The sequence below is a fragment of the Nycticebus coucang genome, chromosome 8 (assembly GCF_027406575.1).
Source record: "Nycticebus coucang isolate mNycCou1 chromosome 8, mNycCou1.pri, whole genome shotgun sequence".
Lineage (NCBI taxonomy): Eukaryota > Metazoa > Chordata > Mammalia > Primates > Lorisidae > Nycticebus > Nycticebus coucang.
In genome coordinates, this window is record NC_069787.1 from 28,542,225 (window position 1) to 28,560,098 (window position 17,874).

At 37.4% G+C, this 17,874-nt stretch overlaps 1 non-coding gene across 1 annotated transcript; it reads left to right on the forward strand.

Annotated features, from left to right (window-relative positions):
* The first annotated feature begins 7,108 nt into the window (after positions 1-7,108).
* LOC128592849 (U6 spliceosomal RNA) lies at positions 7,109-7,215 on the forward strand. The gene has a single exon (XR_008382061.1). It is a non-coding gene; the product is annotated as a U6 spliceosomal RNA (small nuclear RNA).
* The last annotated feature ends 10,659 nt before the right edge of the window (positions 7,216-17,874 follow it).

The window sequence follows — 17,874 nt, forward strand, 5'->3', positions numbered from 1 at the left end:
CAGTCAATTAGGGAACTTAAAGATGCAATGGAAAGTATCAGCAACAGGTTAGACCATGCAGAAGAAAGAATTTCAGAGGTAGAAGACAAAGTTATTGAGATAACTCAGATAGTAAAAGAGGCAGAAAAGAAGAGAGAGAAAGCAGAATGTTCACTGTCAGAATTATGGGACTTTATGAAGGGTTCCAACATACGAGTTATAGGAATTCCAGAAGGGGAAGAAGAATGCTCCAGAGGCATGGAAGCCATACTAGAGAATATTATAAAAGAAAATTTCCCAAATATCACCAAAGATTCTGACACACTGCTTTCAGAGGGATATCGGACCCAAGGTTGCCTCAACTCTAACCGAGCTTCTCCGAGACACATTGTGATGAACCTGTCCAAAGTCAAGACAAAAGAAAAGATTCTGCAAACCGCCAGGAGTAAGCGCCAGTTGACCTACAAGGGCAAATCCATCAGAGTGACCGCAGACTTCTCTAATGAAACTTTCCAAGGAAGAAGACAATGGTCATCTACCTTTAATCTACTTAAACAGAACCATTTCCAGCCCAGAATTCTGTACCCTGCTAAGCTAAGCTTCAAAACTGACGGAGAAATCAAATCATTTACGGATATACAAACATTGAGGAAATTCACCACAACAAGACCAGCTGTACAGGAAATAATTCAACCTGTTCTACACAATGACTACCACAATGGATCAGCAGCACAATCAGGACTCAGAATTTAAAGGACAGAACCTAACCTCCACACTGATGCAAAAGATAAAACTAAGCAATAAACTCTCACAAAATAAGATGAATAGAATACTACCACACTTATCAATTATCTCAATAAATGTTAATGGCTTGAATTCCCCACTGAAGAGACACAGATTGGCTGACTGGATTAAAAAACACAAGCCATCCATTTGCTATCTGCAAGAAACACACCTGGCTTCACAAGACAAATTAAAGCTCTGAGTCAAGGGTTGGAAGACAATTTTTCAGGGAAATGGAATTCAAAAGAAAAGAGGAGTTGCAATCTTATTTTCAGATACATGTGGATTTAAAGCAACTAAAGTCAAAAAAGATGAAGATGGTCACTTTATATTGGTCAAGGGAAAAATACAACAAGAAGACATTTCAATTCTAAATTTTTAGCACCCAATATAATGCTCCCAGATTCTTGAAACAGACCTTACTCAGTCTGAGCAATATGATATCTGATAATACCATAATAACAGGGGACTTTCATGCTCCTCTTACAGAGCTGGACAAATCCTCTAAACAGAAATTAAACAAATTAAACAAAGATATAAGAGATTTAAATGAGACCCTAGAACAAGTGTGCTTTATAGACACATAGAGAACACTCCATCCCAAAGATAAAGAATATACATTCTTTTCATCACCCCATGGAACATTCTTCAAAATTGATCATATCCGGGGACACAAAACAAATATCAACAGAATCAAAAGAATTGAAATTTTACCTAGTATCTTCTCAGACCATAAGGCACTAAAGGTGAAACTCAACTCTAACAAAAACTCTCGACCCCACACAAAGGCATGGAAATTAAACGATCTTCTGTTGAATAACAGATGGGTGCAGGAAGAAATAAAACAGGAAATCATTAAATTCCTTGAGCATAACAACAATGAAGACACAAGCTACCAAAACCTCTGGGATACTGCAAAAGGAGTTTTCAGAGGAAAATTCATTGCTTTAGATGTCTACATTCGAAAAACAGAAACAGAGTGCATCAACAAACTCACAAGCCATCCTATGGAATTGGGAAAAGAAGAACAATCTAAGCCTAAACTCAGTAGAAGAAAAGAAATATCCAAAATCAAATCAGAGATCAATGAAATTGAAAACAAAAGAATCGCTCAGAAAATTAATGAAACAAGGAGTTGGTTTTTTGAAAAAATAAATAAAATAGCTAAACCATTGGCCAGACTAATGAGAAATAGAAAAGTAAAATCTCTAGTAACCTCAATCAGATATGATAAAGGGGAAATAACAACTGATCCCACAGAGATACAAGAGATCATCTCTGAATACTACCAGAAACTCTATGCCCAGAAATTTGACAATGTGAAAGAAATGGATCAATATTTGGAATCACACCCTCTCCCTAGACTCAGCCAGGAAGACATAGAGCTCCTGAACAGACCAATTTCAAGCACTGAGATCAAAGAAACAATAAAAAATCTTCCAACCAAAAAATGCCCTGGTCCAGATGGCTTCACACCAGAATTCTATCAAAACTTCAAGGAAGAGCTTATTCCTGTACTGCAGAAATTATTCCAAAAATTGAGGAAGACGGAATCTTCCCCAACACATTCTATAAAGCAAACATCACCCTGATACCAAAATCAGGAAAAGACCCAAACAAAAAGGAGAATTTCAGACCATCTCACTCATGAATATAGATGCAAAAATTCTCAGCAAAATCCTAGCCAATAGATTACAGCTTATTATCAAAAAAGTCATTCATCATGATCAAGTAGGCTTCATCCCAGGGATGCAAAGCTGGTTTAACAGCTTTTAATGTTATCCACCATATAAACAGAGGCAAAAATAAAGATCACATGATCCTCTCAATAGATGCAGAAAAAGCATTTGATAAAATCCAGCATCCTTTTCTAATTAGAACACTGAAGAGTATAGGCATAGGTGACACATTTCTAAAACTGATTGAAGCTCTCCATGACAAACCCACAGCTAATATTTTACTGAATGTAGTAAAACAGCAAGCTTTTCCTCTTAGAACTGGAACCAGACAAGGTTGTCCTCTGTCACCTTTACTATTCAACATAGTGCTGGAAGTTCTAGCCAATACACTTAGGCAAGACAAGGAAATAAAGGGAATCCAAATGGGAGCAGAGGAGGTCAAACTCTCCCTCTTTGCTGATGACATGACCTGATACTTAGAGAATCCCAAAGACTCAACCACAAGACTCCTAGAAGTCATCAAAAAATACAGTAATGTTTCAGGATATAAAATCAATGTCCACAAGTCAGTAGCCTTTGTATACACCAATAACAGTCAAGATGAGAAGCTAATTAAGGACACAACTCCCTTCACCATAGTTTCAAAGAAAATGAAATACCTAGGAATATACCTAACGAAGGAGGTGAAGGACCTCTGTAGAGAAAATTATGAAATCCTCAGACAGGAAATAGCAGAGGATATTAACAAATGGAAGAACATACTATGCTCATGGATGGGAAGAATCAACATTGTTAAAATGTCTATACTTCCCAAAGCAATCTACCTATTCAATGCCATTCCTATCAAAATACCAACATTGTACTTTCAAGATTTGGAAAAAATGATTCTGCATTTTGTATGGAACTGGAAAAAACCCCGTATAGCTAAGGCAGTGCTTAGTAATAAAAATAAAGCTGGGGGTATCAGCATACCAGATTTTATTCTGTACTACAAATCCATAGTGCTCAAGACAGCATGGTACTGGCACAAATATAGAGACATAGACACTTGGAATCAAATTGAAAACCAGGAAATGAAACTAACATCTTACAACCACCTAATCTTCAATAAACCAAACAAGAACATGCCTTGGGGGAAAGACTCCCTATTCAATAAATGGTGTTGGGAGAACTGGATATCTACATGTAAAAGACTAAAACTGGACCCACACCATTCTCCACTCACAAAAATTGATTCAAGATGGATAAAGGACTTAAATTTAAGGCATAAAACAATAAAAATCCTCAAAGAAAGCATAGGAAAAACACTGGAAGATATTGGCCTGGGGAAAGACTTCATGAAGAAGACTGCCATGGCAATTGCAACAACAACAAAAATAAACAAATGGGACTTCATTAAAATGAAAAGCTTCTGTACAGCTAAGGAGACAATAGCCAAAGCAAAGAGACAACCTACACAATGGGAAAGGATATTTGCATATTTTCGATCAAACAAAAGCTTGATAACTGCGATCTATAGAGAACTCAAATTAATCCACATGAAAAAAGCCAACAATCTCATATATCAATGGGCAAGAGACATGAATAGACTCTTCTCTAAAGATGACAGTCTAGTGGCTAACAAACACATGAAAAAAATGTTCATCATCTCTCTATATTAGAGAAATGAAAATCAAAACAACCCTGAGATATCATCTAACCCTAGCGGGAATGGCCCTCATCACAAAATCTCAAAACTGCAGATGCTGGCATGGATGTGGAGAGAAGGGAACACTTTTACACTGCTGGTGGAACTGCAAACTAGTACAACCTTTCTGGAAGGAAGTATGGAGAAATCTCAAAGCACTCAAGCTAGACCTCCCATTTGATCCTGCAATCCCATTTCTGGACATCTACCCAGAAGGAAAAAAATCCTCTTATCATAAGGACACTTGTACTAGACTGTTTATTGCAGCTCAATTTACAATTGCCAAAATGTGGAAACAGCCTAAATGCCCACCAACCCAGGAATGGATTAACAAGCTGTGGTATATGTATACCATGGAATACTATTCAGCTATTAAAAAAAATGGAGACTTTACATCCTTCGTATTAACCTGGATGGAAGTGGAAGACATTATTCTTAGTAAAGCATCACAAGAATGGTGAAGCATGAATCCTATGTACTCAATTTTGATATGAGGACAATTAATGACAATTAAGGTTATGGGGTGGGAGGAAAAGCAGAAAGAGGGACGGAGGGAGAGGGTGGGGCTTTGGTGTGTGTCACACTTTGTGGGGGCAAGACATGATTGCAAGAGGGACTATACCTAACAATTGCAATCAGTGTTACCTGGCTTATTGTACCCTCAATGAATCCCCAATAATTAAAAAGAAAAAAAAAAAGCAAAGGACTATGGGCGGTCCTGAGTAGTGGTTGGTGTACAGTATTTTTTGTTATTACATTCTGAACTACTCTGTATTTTTTAAATTTTCTGCAAAAGGAAATAAAGTCAATCTTGGATATCTAATAGAGGTTTTTTAGTTACTGAAACTCTTGGAAAAAGTATCTCCTCTCTTTCTCCAAGGTATACTGGGGTCCTTACAAGATTACTGTGTGTATTGTTTGCTTTGGCAAAACAAGCAAGCTGCCCTGAAACATTTTCTATGCATGGCTTAGTTTTTACAGTCACTGACTCAAAAGTGAATTTTTTTTTCTGCCCACCTACTTCTTATTCATGGTAGGGCAGTCAACTTGGTTCCTTTTAAATATTTTACTTTTTCTATATATTTGCCAGGTTTAGAAACCAGTTGAAAGAAGAGAAAATGTAGGGAAGGAAAGATGAAGAAAGTGTTCTTAGTGCATGAATGAAAGTAGAATCATGCTGGCCTTATAAATAAAACCAATCTACATTATGTGATCACGTGACAGAAAAGCCATTTATTGTAAATTATGTGCTCCAAAGCCAATGAATGTTGTCATTTTTGTAACAATGTGCAATATTTGAGATCGTATAATTAGGAACATCATGTAAATCTTAGCAAGAAAATAGAAGCAGATGTTTGTATTGTAAAAGCTCTAGGCTAGAAGCCAAGCAGCCAAGGTTCCACTTCTTGTACTATTATTTTATACTCTTGGGCAAATCACCTTCACTTTCTGGGCCTCAGTTTACTGATGTGAAATATGAAGGGATTTGGATGGATCAACAGTCACAAACGAAGAGCCCTTGAGTCATATCAGGCCTGCATCTATGTTTTTGTTTGGCTAGATATTTAAAAATGGCTTCAATTAGTTGACAACATTTAATAATCAAGACATTTTAATAAAAATCCAGATTTCTGGCTTCCCTTGAGAAAAAAAATCTGGAAATACTACTGCCTAAATAAATGATTGTTTCTAAGTAGTAGGGACCCTGCAGACAGAGCATGTGTTCTCCAGCTTGCTACAGTCTCCACTATTCCCTATTAACATACACCTGAACCACTGCACTCATTTGTTGAACTTACGACCTTTGAACTAATGGTTTTCTAGATGTAATTTCTTGAGGCTAAAAGAAAAAGGTGTTGCAGTGAGTCAATAGGGTAAGCTGAAATTAGCATAAAGAAAAATATATGAAGGCCACCACCAAACTAGAAGAGCCCTTCTGTTCATGTTTGGAGTTTCAAGGAAAATTACCTTGAACTCAGGGAGGTTTTGTTTCCCTGTTTTATTCATTTTTAAAGGAAATTATTAATTTTGATGAAAGAATCCTAGACATATGAAAAGAAGGTCTAATTATTAAACAGTGGCAGGTAAATAGAAAAGTAGTATATCTAGAATAACTTTTAAGAAATCTATTTTTAGAAATGATGGAATAGGCCAGGTACAGTAGTTCATGCCTATTATCCCAGTACACAGGGAGGCCAAGGTGGGGAGATTGCTTGAACTCAGGGGTTTGAGACCAACCTGAGAAAGAGTTAGATCCATCTTTACTAAAAATAGAAAAGAAAAAAATATAGAATACCTAGCTGGGTTTTGTAGTGGGCATCTGTAATCCCAACTACTTGGGAAGCTGAAGCAAGGGCATCGCTTGAGCCCAAGAGTTTGAAGTTGCTTTCAGCTTCAATGACTACACCATAGCACTTTATCTATGGATGGCAGAATGAGACTCTGTCAGAAAGAGAGAGAGAGGGAACAAAGAAATGATGGAATAAAATCAAATTGTATAGGCTGGATTTTGAATCTTCCTTCCAAATACACTGAGGTGCACCCATAGTGAGACTCTGTCAGGCAGGTAGGAAGGAAGGAAGGAAAGAAATGATGGAATAAAATCAAATTAGGTAAGCTGGATTTTGAATCTTCGCACCCACAGAAAAATGCATATGTTAATGTTAAAATCTTCTAGTTTTAACTACCAGTAACTGAGAAAACATCATATAGGCTAAAATTCATTCCAGTTTGCAACCATTTAAACGAGTCTTTCCCAATATCGTTACCAAATTATTCACTCTTACCAGTTAAAGAACATTTGTTTTATTTCCCATGGAGTGTCCTTGCCCTTTGGAAGGAAAGAGATAGTCTGAATACTCAGATTTAAGATTCAACTGGACCTTCGGCACTCAAGCTATGTATTGAGGGTAGCACTGGCCTCTCTCCAAGGTATTTTGGCCAGGTAAGTGCCAAAAGAACATTATTAAAAAGTACTCCTGTGCTCGCTTTGGCAGCACATATACTAAAATTGGAACTATACAGAGAAGATTAGCATGGCCCCTGTGCAAGGATGACACGCAAATTCGTGAAGAGTTCCATATTGTAAAAAAAAAAAAAAATAAGTACTCCTGGTAGCTTGCAGAATCTTTTCTTTTGTCTTGACTTTGGACAGGTTCATCACAACGTGTCTTGGAGAAGCTCCGTTAGAGTTGAGGCAACCTGGGGTCCGATAGCCCTCTGAAAGCAGTGTGTCAGAATCTTTGGTGATATTTGGGAAATTTTCTTTTATAATATTCTCTAGTATGGCTTCCATTCCTCTGGGGCATTCTTCTTCCCCTTCTGGGATTCCTATAACTCGTATGTTGGAACGCTTCATAAAGTCCCATAATTCTGACAGTGAATGTTCTGCTTTCTCTCTCTTCTTTTCTGACTCTTTTACTATCTGAGTTATCTCAAGAACTTTGTCTTCTACCTCTGAAATTCTTTCTTCTGCATGGTCTAACCTGTTGCTGATACTTTCCATTGCATCTTTAAGTTCCCTAATTAACTGCTTCAGTTCCTTCAGCTCTGCTATATCCTTTCTATATTCTTCATATCATTCATCTCTTATTTGATTCTGTTTTTGGAAATCCTTTTGATTATTTTCCACTTTATTAGCAGTTTCCTTCCTTGTTTCCATCATTTCTTTCATTGTTTTCATCATGGGTATTCTAAATTCCCTTTCTGTCATTTCTAACATTTCTTTATAGCTGGAATCATCTGCAGTAGCTACCTCCTGGTCCCTTGGAGGGGTTGTTCTGGACTGGTTCTTCATGTTGCCTGGAGTTTTCTGCTGATTCTTCCTCATGAGTGATTTCTTTTATCTGTTTCCTTGCCCTAATTTTCCTTTCACTTCCTCTTGCTCTTTAAGCTCCTGTGCCTTGGACTAAGGTTTTGACTTCTCTAATGAAACTTTCCAAGCAAGAAGACAATGGTCATCTACCTTTAATATACTTAAACAGAACAATTTCCAGCCCAGAATTCTGTACCCTGCTAAGCTAAGCTTTAAAATTGATGGAGAAATCAAATCATTTACGGATATACAAACATTGAGGAAATTCGCCACAACAAGACCAGCTCTACAGGAAATACTTCAACCTGTTCTACACACTGACCACCAGAATAGATCAGCAGCAAAGCAAGAACTCAGAAATTAAAGGACAGAACCTAACCTCCACACTGATGAAAAAGATAAAACTAAGCAATGGACTCTCACAAAATAAGACGAATAGAATACTACCACACTTATCAATTATCTCAATAAATGTTAATGGCTTGAATTCCCCACTGAAGAGACATAGATTGGTTGACTGGATTAAAAAACACAAGCCATCCATTTGCTGTCTGCAAGAAACACACCTGGCTTCAAAAGACAAATTAAAGCTCCGAGTCAAGGGTTGGAAGACAATTTTTCAGGCAAATGGAATTCAGAAGAAAAGAGGAGTTGCAATCTTATTTTCAGATACATGTGGATTTAAAGCAACTAAAGTCAAAAAGGACAGAAATGGTCACTTTATATTGGTCAAGGGAAAAATATAACAAGAAGACATTTCAATTCTAAATATTTATACACCCAATTTAAATGCTCCCAGATTCTTGAAACAGACCTTACTCAGTCTGAGTGATATGATATCCTAAATACCATAATAACGGGGGACTTTAACACTCCTCTTACAGAGCTGGACAGATCCTCTAAACATAAATTAAACAAAGATATAAGAGACTTAAATGAGACCCTAGAACAAGTGTGCTTGATAGATGCATATAGAACACTCCATCCTGAAGATAAAGAATATACATTCTTTTCATCACCCCATGGAACATTCTCCAAAATTGATCATATCCTGGGACACAAGACAATCATCAACAGAATCAAAAGAATTGAAATTTTACCTTGTATCTTCTATGACCATAAGGCAGTAAAGGTAGAACTCAACTCTAACAAAAACGCTCGACCCCACACAAAGGCATGGAAATTAAACAATCTTCTGTTGAATAACAGATTGGTGCAGGAAGAAATAAAACAGGAAATCATTAACTTCCTTGAGCATAACAAAAATGAAGACACAAGCTACCAAAATCTGTGGGATGCTGCAAAAGGAGTTTTGAGAGCAAAATTTACTGCTTTAGATGCCTACATTCGAAAAACAGAAAGAGAGCACATCAACAAACTTACAAGTCATCTTATGGAATTGGAAAAAGAAGAACAATCTAAGCCTAAAGTCAGTAGAAGAAAAGAAATATCCAAAATCAAATCAGAGATCAATGAAATTGAAAACAAAAGAATCACTCAAAAAATTAATGAAACAAGGAGTTGGTTTTTTGAAAAAATAAATAAAATAGATAAACTATTGGCCAGACTAATGAGAAATAGAAAAGTAAAATCTCTAGTAACCTCAATCAGATATGATAAAGGGGAAATAACAACTGATCCCAGAGATACAAGAGATCATCTCTGAATACTACCAGAAACTCTATGCCCAGAAATTTGACAATGTGAAAGAAATGGATCAATATTTGGAATCACACCCTCTCCCTAGACTTAGCCAGGAAGACATAGAGCTCCTGAACAGACCAATTTCAAGCACTGAGATCAAAGAAACAATAAAAAAGCTTCCGACCAAAAAATGCCCTGGTCCAGATGGCTTCACACCAGAATTCTATCAAAACTTCAAGGAAGAGCTTATTCCTGTACTGCAGAAATTATTCCAAAAATTGAGGAAGAAGGAATCTTCCCCAACACATTCTATGAAGCAAACATCACCCTGATACCAAAATCAGGAAAAGACCCAAACAAAAAGGAGAATTTCAGACCATCTCACTCATGAATATAGACGCAAAAATTCTCAACAAAATCCTAGCCAATAGATTACAGCTTATCATCAAAAAAGTCATTCATCATGATCAAGTAGGCTTCATCCCAGGGATGCAAGGCTGGTTTAACATACACAAGTCCATAAACGTTATCCACCATATAAACAGAGGCAAAAATAAAGATCACATGATCCTCTCAATAGATGCAGAAAACGCATTTGATAAAATCCAGCATCCTTTTCTAATTAGAACACGGAAGAGTATACGCATAGGTGACACATTTCTAAAACTGATTGAAGCTATCTATGACAAACCCACAGCTAATATTTTACTGAATGGAGTAAAACCGAAAGCATTTCCTCTTAGAACTGGAACGAGACAAGGTTGTCCTCTGTCACCTTTACTATTCAACATAGTGCTGGAAGTTCTAGCCAATACAATTAGGCAAGACAAGGAAATAAAGGGAATCCAAATGGGAGAAGAGGAGGTCAAACTCTCCCTCTTTGCTGATGACATGATCCTATACTTAGAGAATCCCAAAGACTCAACCACAAGACTCCTAGAAGTCATCAAAAAAATACAGTAATGTTTCAGGATATAAAATCAATGTCCACAAGTCAGTAGCCTTTGTATATGCCAATAACAGTCAAGATGAGAAGCTAATTAAGGACACAACTCCCTTCACCATAGTTTCAAAGAAAATGAAATACCTAGGAATATACCTAACAAAGGAGGTGAAGGACCTCTATAGAGAAAATTATGAAATCCTCAGACAGGAAATAGCAGAGGATATTAACAAATGGAAGAACATACCATGCTCATGGATGGGAAGAATCAACATTGTTAAAATGTCTATACTTCCCAAAGCAATCTACCTATTCAATGCCATCCCTATCAAAATACCAACATCGTACTTTCAAGATTTGGAAAAAATGATTCTGCGTTTTGTATGGAACTGGAAAAAACCCCGTATAGCTAAGGCAGTTCTTAGTAATAAAAATAAAGCTGGGGGTATCAGCATACCAGATTTTAGTCTGTACTACAAAGCCATAGTGGTCAAGATAGCATGGTACTGGCACAAAAAGAGAGACATAGTGGCTCAGTGAGTAGGGCGCAAGCCCCATATGCCGAGGGTGGCGGGTTCAAACCCAGCCCCGGCCAAACTGCAACCAAAAAATAGCCGGGCGTTGTGGTGGGCGCCTGTTGTCGCAGCTGCTCGGGAGGCTGAGGCAAGAGAATCGCGTAAGCCCAAGAGTTAGAGGTTGCTGTGAGCTGTGTGACGCCACGGCACTCTACCCAAGGGCGGTACAGTGAGACTCTGTCTCTACAAAAAAAAAAAAAAAAAAATAGAGACATAGACACTTGGAATCAAATTGAAAACCAGGAAATGAAACTAACATCTTACAACCACCTAATCTTCGATAAACCAAACAAGAACATACCTTGGGGGAAAGACTCCCTATTCAATAAATGGTGTTGGGAGAACTGGATGTCTACATGTAAAAGACCAAAACTGGACCCACACCTTTCTCCACTCACAAAAATTGATTCAAGATGGATAAAGGACTTAAATTTAAGGCATGAAACAATAAAAATCCTCAAAGAAAGCATTGGAAAAACACTGGACGATATTTGGGGAAGGACTTCACGAAGAAGACCGCCATGGCAATTGCAACAACAACAAAAATAAACAAATGGTACTTCATTAAACTGAAAAGCTTTTGTACAGCTAAGGAGACAACAACCAAAGCAAAGAGACAACCTACACAATGGGAAAGGATATTTGCATATTTTGAATCAGACAAAAGCTTGATAACTAGGATCTATAGAGAACTCAAATTAATCCACATGAAAAAAGCCAACAATCCCATTTATCAATGGGCAAGAGACATGAATAGAACCTCCTCTATAGAAGACAGACAAATGGCTAACAAACATATGAAAAAAATGTTCATCATCCCTATATATTAGAGAAATGCAAATCAAAACCACCCTGAGATACCATCTAACCCCACTGAGAATGGCCCACGTTACAAAATCTCAAAACTTCAGATGCTAGCATGGATGTGGAGAGAAGGGGACACTTTTACACTGCTGGTGGGACTGCAAACTAGTACAACCTTTCTGGAAGGAAGTATGGAGAAATCTCAAAGCACTCAAGCTAGACTTCCCATTTGATCTGGCAATCCCATTACTGGGCATCTACCCAGAAGGAAAAAAATCCTTTTATCATAAGGACACTTGTACTAGACTGTTTATTGCAGCTCAATTTACAATTGCCAAAATGTGGAAACAGCCTAAATGCCCACCAACCCAGGAATGGATTAACAAGCTGTGGTATATGTATACCATGGAATACTATTCAGCTATTTAAAAAAAATGGAGACTTTACATCCTTCGTATTAACCTGGATGGAAGTGGAAGACATTATTCTTAGTAAAGAATCACAAGAATGGAGAAGCATGAATCCTATGTACTCAATTTTGATATGAGGACAATTAATGACAAGTAAGGTTACGGGGAGAGGAGGAAAAGCAGAGAGAGTGAAGGAGGGAGGGGGCTTGGCCTTGGTCCATGCCACACCTTCTGCGGGCAAGACATGATTGCAAGAGGGACTTTACCTAACAAATGTAATCAGTATAACCTGGCTTATTGTACCCTCAATGAATCCCCAGCAATAAAAAAACGAAAAAAAAAAGTACTTCACACACAAGAAGGAGTTGGTGATGTGTCCTAAACATACAGTTTTGTATGCTTGATTGCGAGGTTCCCATTTGATTACCTTACTTTCACAAACTAGAATTAAGTGCATCCACACTTGGCCTTATGACAGGCCTCTCAGACATTCCAATCCCTAGCACAACTGCACCACGGCCTCCACTGGTAACCCACGCTAATATACCAAGGAAACCACAAGGACAGAAAAATCCTGGACCCTCTGAAGACACCGAAAAAGCATTTGACAAAATTGAACATCTCTTCTTGTTTAAAAAGACCCTCAACAAACTACACGTAGAAAGAATATACCTCAAAATAATAAAGATCACATACAAAAAAAAAAAAAAAAAGAAGGAAAGAAAGAAAAAGAAAGTACCACGGCTAACACCATAATAATTGGGGAAAAGTTAAAACATTTCCCCTAAGCATTGGAAGAAAACAGGAAGCCCACTTTCATCACTCCTATTGAACACAGCACTGGAGATACTGGCTATAGCAGGCAGGCAAATCCAGATCAGATAAGAGGAAGTCAAATTATACTCGTTTGCTCATGATATGATCATATATCTAGGAAAACCTAAGCACTCCACAAAAAACAAAAACAAAAACAAAAAAACTCTTACATTTCATAAAGGAATTCAGTAAAGTTGCCAGATACCAAATCAATGTACAAAAATCAGTAAGATTTCCATACAATCTGGCTGAGAAAGAAATCAAAAAGGCAATTGCATTTGCAGTAGCCGCAAAACAATTACCTAGAATTAAATTTAAAAGGCTGAAAGACCTCTACAGTGAGAACTGCAAAATACTGAAGAAAGAAGTTATAGATGACACAAACAAATGGAAAAACAGCCCATGCTCATGGATAGAAAAATTGATATTGTTACAATAACCATACTGCTCAAAGAAATTCGCAGATTCAATGTAATCCATCTCTAAATTCCAATGTCCTTTTTTACAGAATTAGAAAAAACAAACCTGGGCGGCACCTGTTGCTCAGTGGGTAGGGCGCCAGTCCCATATACCGAGGGTGGCGGGTTCAAACCTGGCCCCAGCCAAACTGCAACAGCAATAACAAAAATAACCAGGGGCGGCACCTGTGGCTCAGTGAGTAGGGCACTGGCCCCATGTACTGAGGGTGGCAGGTTCAAACCCGGCCTCAGCCAAACTGCAACAGAAAAATAGCTGGACATTGTGGCAGGTGCCTGTAGTCCCAGCTACTTGGGAGGCTGAGGCAAGAGAATCACCTAAGCTCAGGAGTTGGAGGTTGCTGTGAGCTGTGTGATGCCACGGCACTCTACGGAGGGCCATAAAGTGAAACTCTGTCTCTACAAAAAAAAAAAGAAAGAAAGAAAGAAAAGAAAGAAAAAGCAAACCTAAAATTTGTATGAAGCAAAAAAGATTCAAAGGAATCTTACACAAAAAGAACAAAGCTGGAGGCAATATATTATCTGACTTCAAATTATATACATATCATATTATGCTGAAAAAGAAATCAAGAAGGCAATGTGTACATATATACATATATTAATATATGCGGTCAATTAAGTTCATGAATTCATCCTAGCAAAAATGGTACATACCTCATTGCTGTATATCACTATGGTCACCTTCAAAGTACTGCCCTTGGCCATCTGGTGACCGTATTTAGCAATAAGGTATGTTGCATTTTTCTAGGATGAGTTCATGAACTTAATTTTTCAACCTTGTATACTGTTTAGCCAATAATAATCTAAACAGCATGGTATGGGTATAAAAATAGACATATAGGTCAATAGAACAAAATAAAGAGACCAGAAATAAAGCCACAAATTTATAGCCAATTGATCTTTGAAAAAGTGAACAACAGCTTACACTGGGGAAAGTATACCCCTTTGCCCTTTTCAGTAAATGGCACTGGGAAAATTGAGTTTCAATTTGCATAAGAATGAAAATGAGCCCATGTCTCTCACTATATGCAAAAATCAACTCAAGTTGGATTAAAGATTTAAATATAAGGCCCCAAACTACAAAAATACTAGAAGAAAATCTAGGGGAAAACTCTTCTAGATATTGGTCTAGGTAAAGAATTGATGACTAAGACCTCAAAAGCACAGCAATAAAATAAAAATTAGACAAACAGGACTTAGACTAAAAAGCTTTGCACAGCAAATGAAATAATCAACAGATTGAATAGACAGCCTACAGAATGAGAGAAAATATCTGCAAACTCTTCATTTGACAGAGACTAATATGCCATATATACACATACAACGAACTCAACTCAACAATAAAAAAACTGCAAATAATCCCATTTAAAAATGGGCAAAGGACTTGATTAAACAGTTTTTGAAAGAAGACATGCAAATGGCCAACAGGTATATGAAAATATGATCAACATCAGTAATCATCAAAGAAATGCAAATTAAAATCATGACATATTATCTTAACTTAGTCAGAATAGCTATTATTAAAAGAAAAAAAAATGGGCTTGGTGCCTGTAGCTCAGGGGTTAGGGTGCCGGCCACATACACTGGGGCTGGCACATACCTGGCCCCAGCCTGCTAAACAACAATGACAACTACAACAACAACAAAATAGCCAGGCGTGTGGCAGTCACCTGTAGTCCAAGATACTTGGGAGGCTGAAGCAAGAGAATCCCTTAAGCCCAAGAGTTTGAGGTTGCTGTGAGCTGTAAAGCCATGGCACTCTACTGAGGGCAACATAGTGAGACTCTGTTTCAAAAAAAAAAAAAAAATAAAATGACAGGTGTTGGTGAGGATGCAGACAAAAGGGAACTCTTACACACTTTTGGCAGGAATATAAAATAATACAACCTCTATGGAAAATTGTGTGGCGATTTCTCAAAGAATTAAAAATAGATCGAGTATTTGATCCCGCATTCCCACTACTAGAAATCTATCCAAAGGAAAAGAAATCAATATGTCAAAAAGATACCTGTACTCATATGTTTATCACAGAACTATTTATAATAGCAAAAATAAGGAAGAAACCTAAGTGTCCATCAGGGAAGGAATGTATGAAGAAATGTGGTATATTTACACAGTGGAATACTATTTTGCCTGAAAAAGAATGAAATCATGCCTTTTGTAGCAACATGAACAAAACTGGAGGACATTATCTTGCATAAATTGAGCCAGGCACAGAAAGTCAAATATTGCATGTACTCCTTCATAAGTAGGTGCCAAAATATGTGGACACATGGATGTAGAGGAATGATAGACCACGGAGACTCAGAAGGTGAGAGGATGGGAGGGGGTGGATGATGAGACATTAATTAATGGATACAGTGTACACTATTAGAGTGACGGATACCCTAAAAGCCCTGACTTGACCACTATGCATGCATACAAAAAATTTTCACATGTATTTCATAAATGTGTATGAACAAAAATACATATGTAATTATTAAAGTTTTCTTTTTGTTTTAATTTCATGTATTAAGTAATTTAATGTATTTAGTACATTTAAAACAAAGTACATTTAAATTTAATATATTTAGTACATTTAAAACAAAGCATTTATTTTATGTTTATTTATATTATGGGACATATCCAAAGATTAGAGATAATAATCTAATAATTCTGTGCTACATTTGAGTATGAACCACTTGAGCCTTGGTTACCTTGGTGGAAGGAGTGGTTTTAATTTCACCTCAATGTATGTGAAAGGCTCTGGAGTTAGATAGGAGGCTTGCATGATGACAAACTCCCTCAGGGAGGCAAGAAGTAACAAATTTCCCTTTTGTTATTTGCAGTGCATGTTAAGTGTCTTCAGGGCACTCAGTTATATCTAGGGCTTCCACAGAAATGCATGATGCAACAGTAACTTTGAAGAAGGGGCAAACTAACTTGGAATATCCCAGTGGATGGCTGTTATTCTCATTAGCTCTTCTTAGTTATCTAAAGCCGCTGGTCTTCAACCCCCATGCCATGGACCAATACACCTGTGTCCTGTTAAGAACCAGGCTGCATAGCAGGACGTGAGCAGCAGAGGGAGACAAGCTTCATCTGTATTTGCAGCTGCTCCCCATCACTTGCATCACTGCCAGAACTGTCTCCTGTCAGATAATCAGTGCATTAGATCCTCACAGGAGTGCAAGCCCTACTGTAAACTGTATGGGAGGGATCTAGGTTGCATGCTCCTTAAGAGAATCCAGTGCCTGATGATCTGAGGTGGACGGACATACAGTGTTCTTGAATCATCCCCAAATCATCACCTGCCCTAGCATACATGGAAAAATTGTCTTCCATGAAACTAGCCCCTGGTGCCAAAAAAGGTTGGGGACTGCAGACCTAAAGGGTGCTTTAGAAAGAAAACATAGTAATTGACCTTGAAAACAGAGTAGCTACAAGTACACTTTTGATATGTCTAATATTATTGTGATTTGATTTTTTTAAATTTCCCTGTTGAGAAACCAGAAATCAGTGAGATCTACCCAAGTCATTACATTAATTACAAAAGTGCCAAGAAAGGCTGGGTCTCCTGGCATGGAAGTGAGATCCTCATTTCTGGAATCAGAAGGATCTGAGATCAAATAGTAGCTCTTGATGATTTGCTAGCTGTATGACCTTGAGCAAATCATTTCATCTCTCTGGGTTTGTTTTCTCATGCGTAGAATGCAGAGACCAAGGGCAATTATTAATACTTCACAGAGTTACTAATTAAATGAGACCACATATGTAAAACATTTAACGAACATGAGCATTGATTATTCTTATTACAAATTAATGAACATCTGGCCTCTCACAAGTCTTTAACTACCAAATATGTGAGCAATGTATGTGCTCTTATCCTAAATTTGCATAATTAGCAAGAAATCTTCGGAAAGCACAAACTGCTGGAGGTAAGAGAAATATAGTGCTGGGGATAGTATGACCTCCCTTTAACCTTGGTTTTAAAATCGTACTTAACACAAACAAACAAAAAAATCAAAGAAGCCTAATTGACATGGGTGAATAAAATTATGCCACATCAATATAATAGGTGGTTTGTATATGTGTTTGCATGTGTATTTTTAAAGTTCTGAGTATATATGTTAAAGATGTTCATTTGGGGTAGTGAATTTTGAGGGTAATTTTTCATTCCTGTATTACGTATTTTTTATATTATTAAAACTTCTCCAAAGAGTGTATATCTACACTTAATTATTATTAAGTGTCTTCAGGGTGCCAAGTATGTCTAGGGCTTACA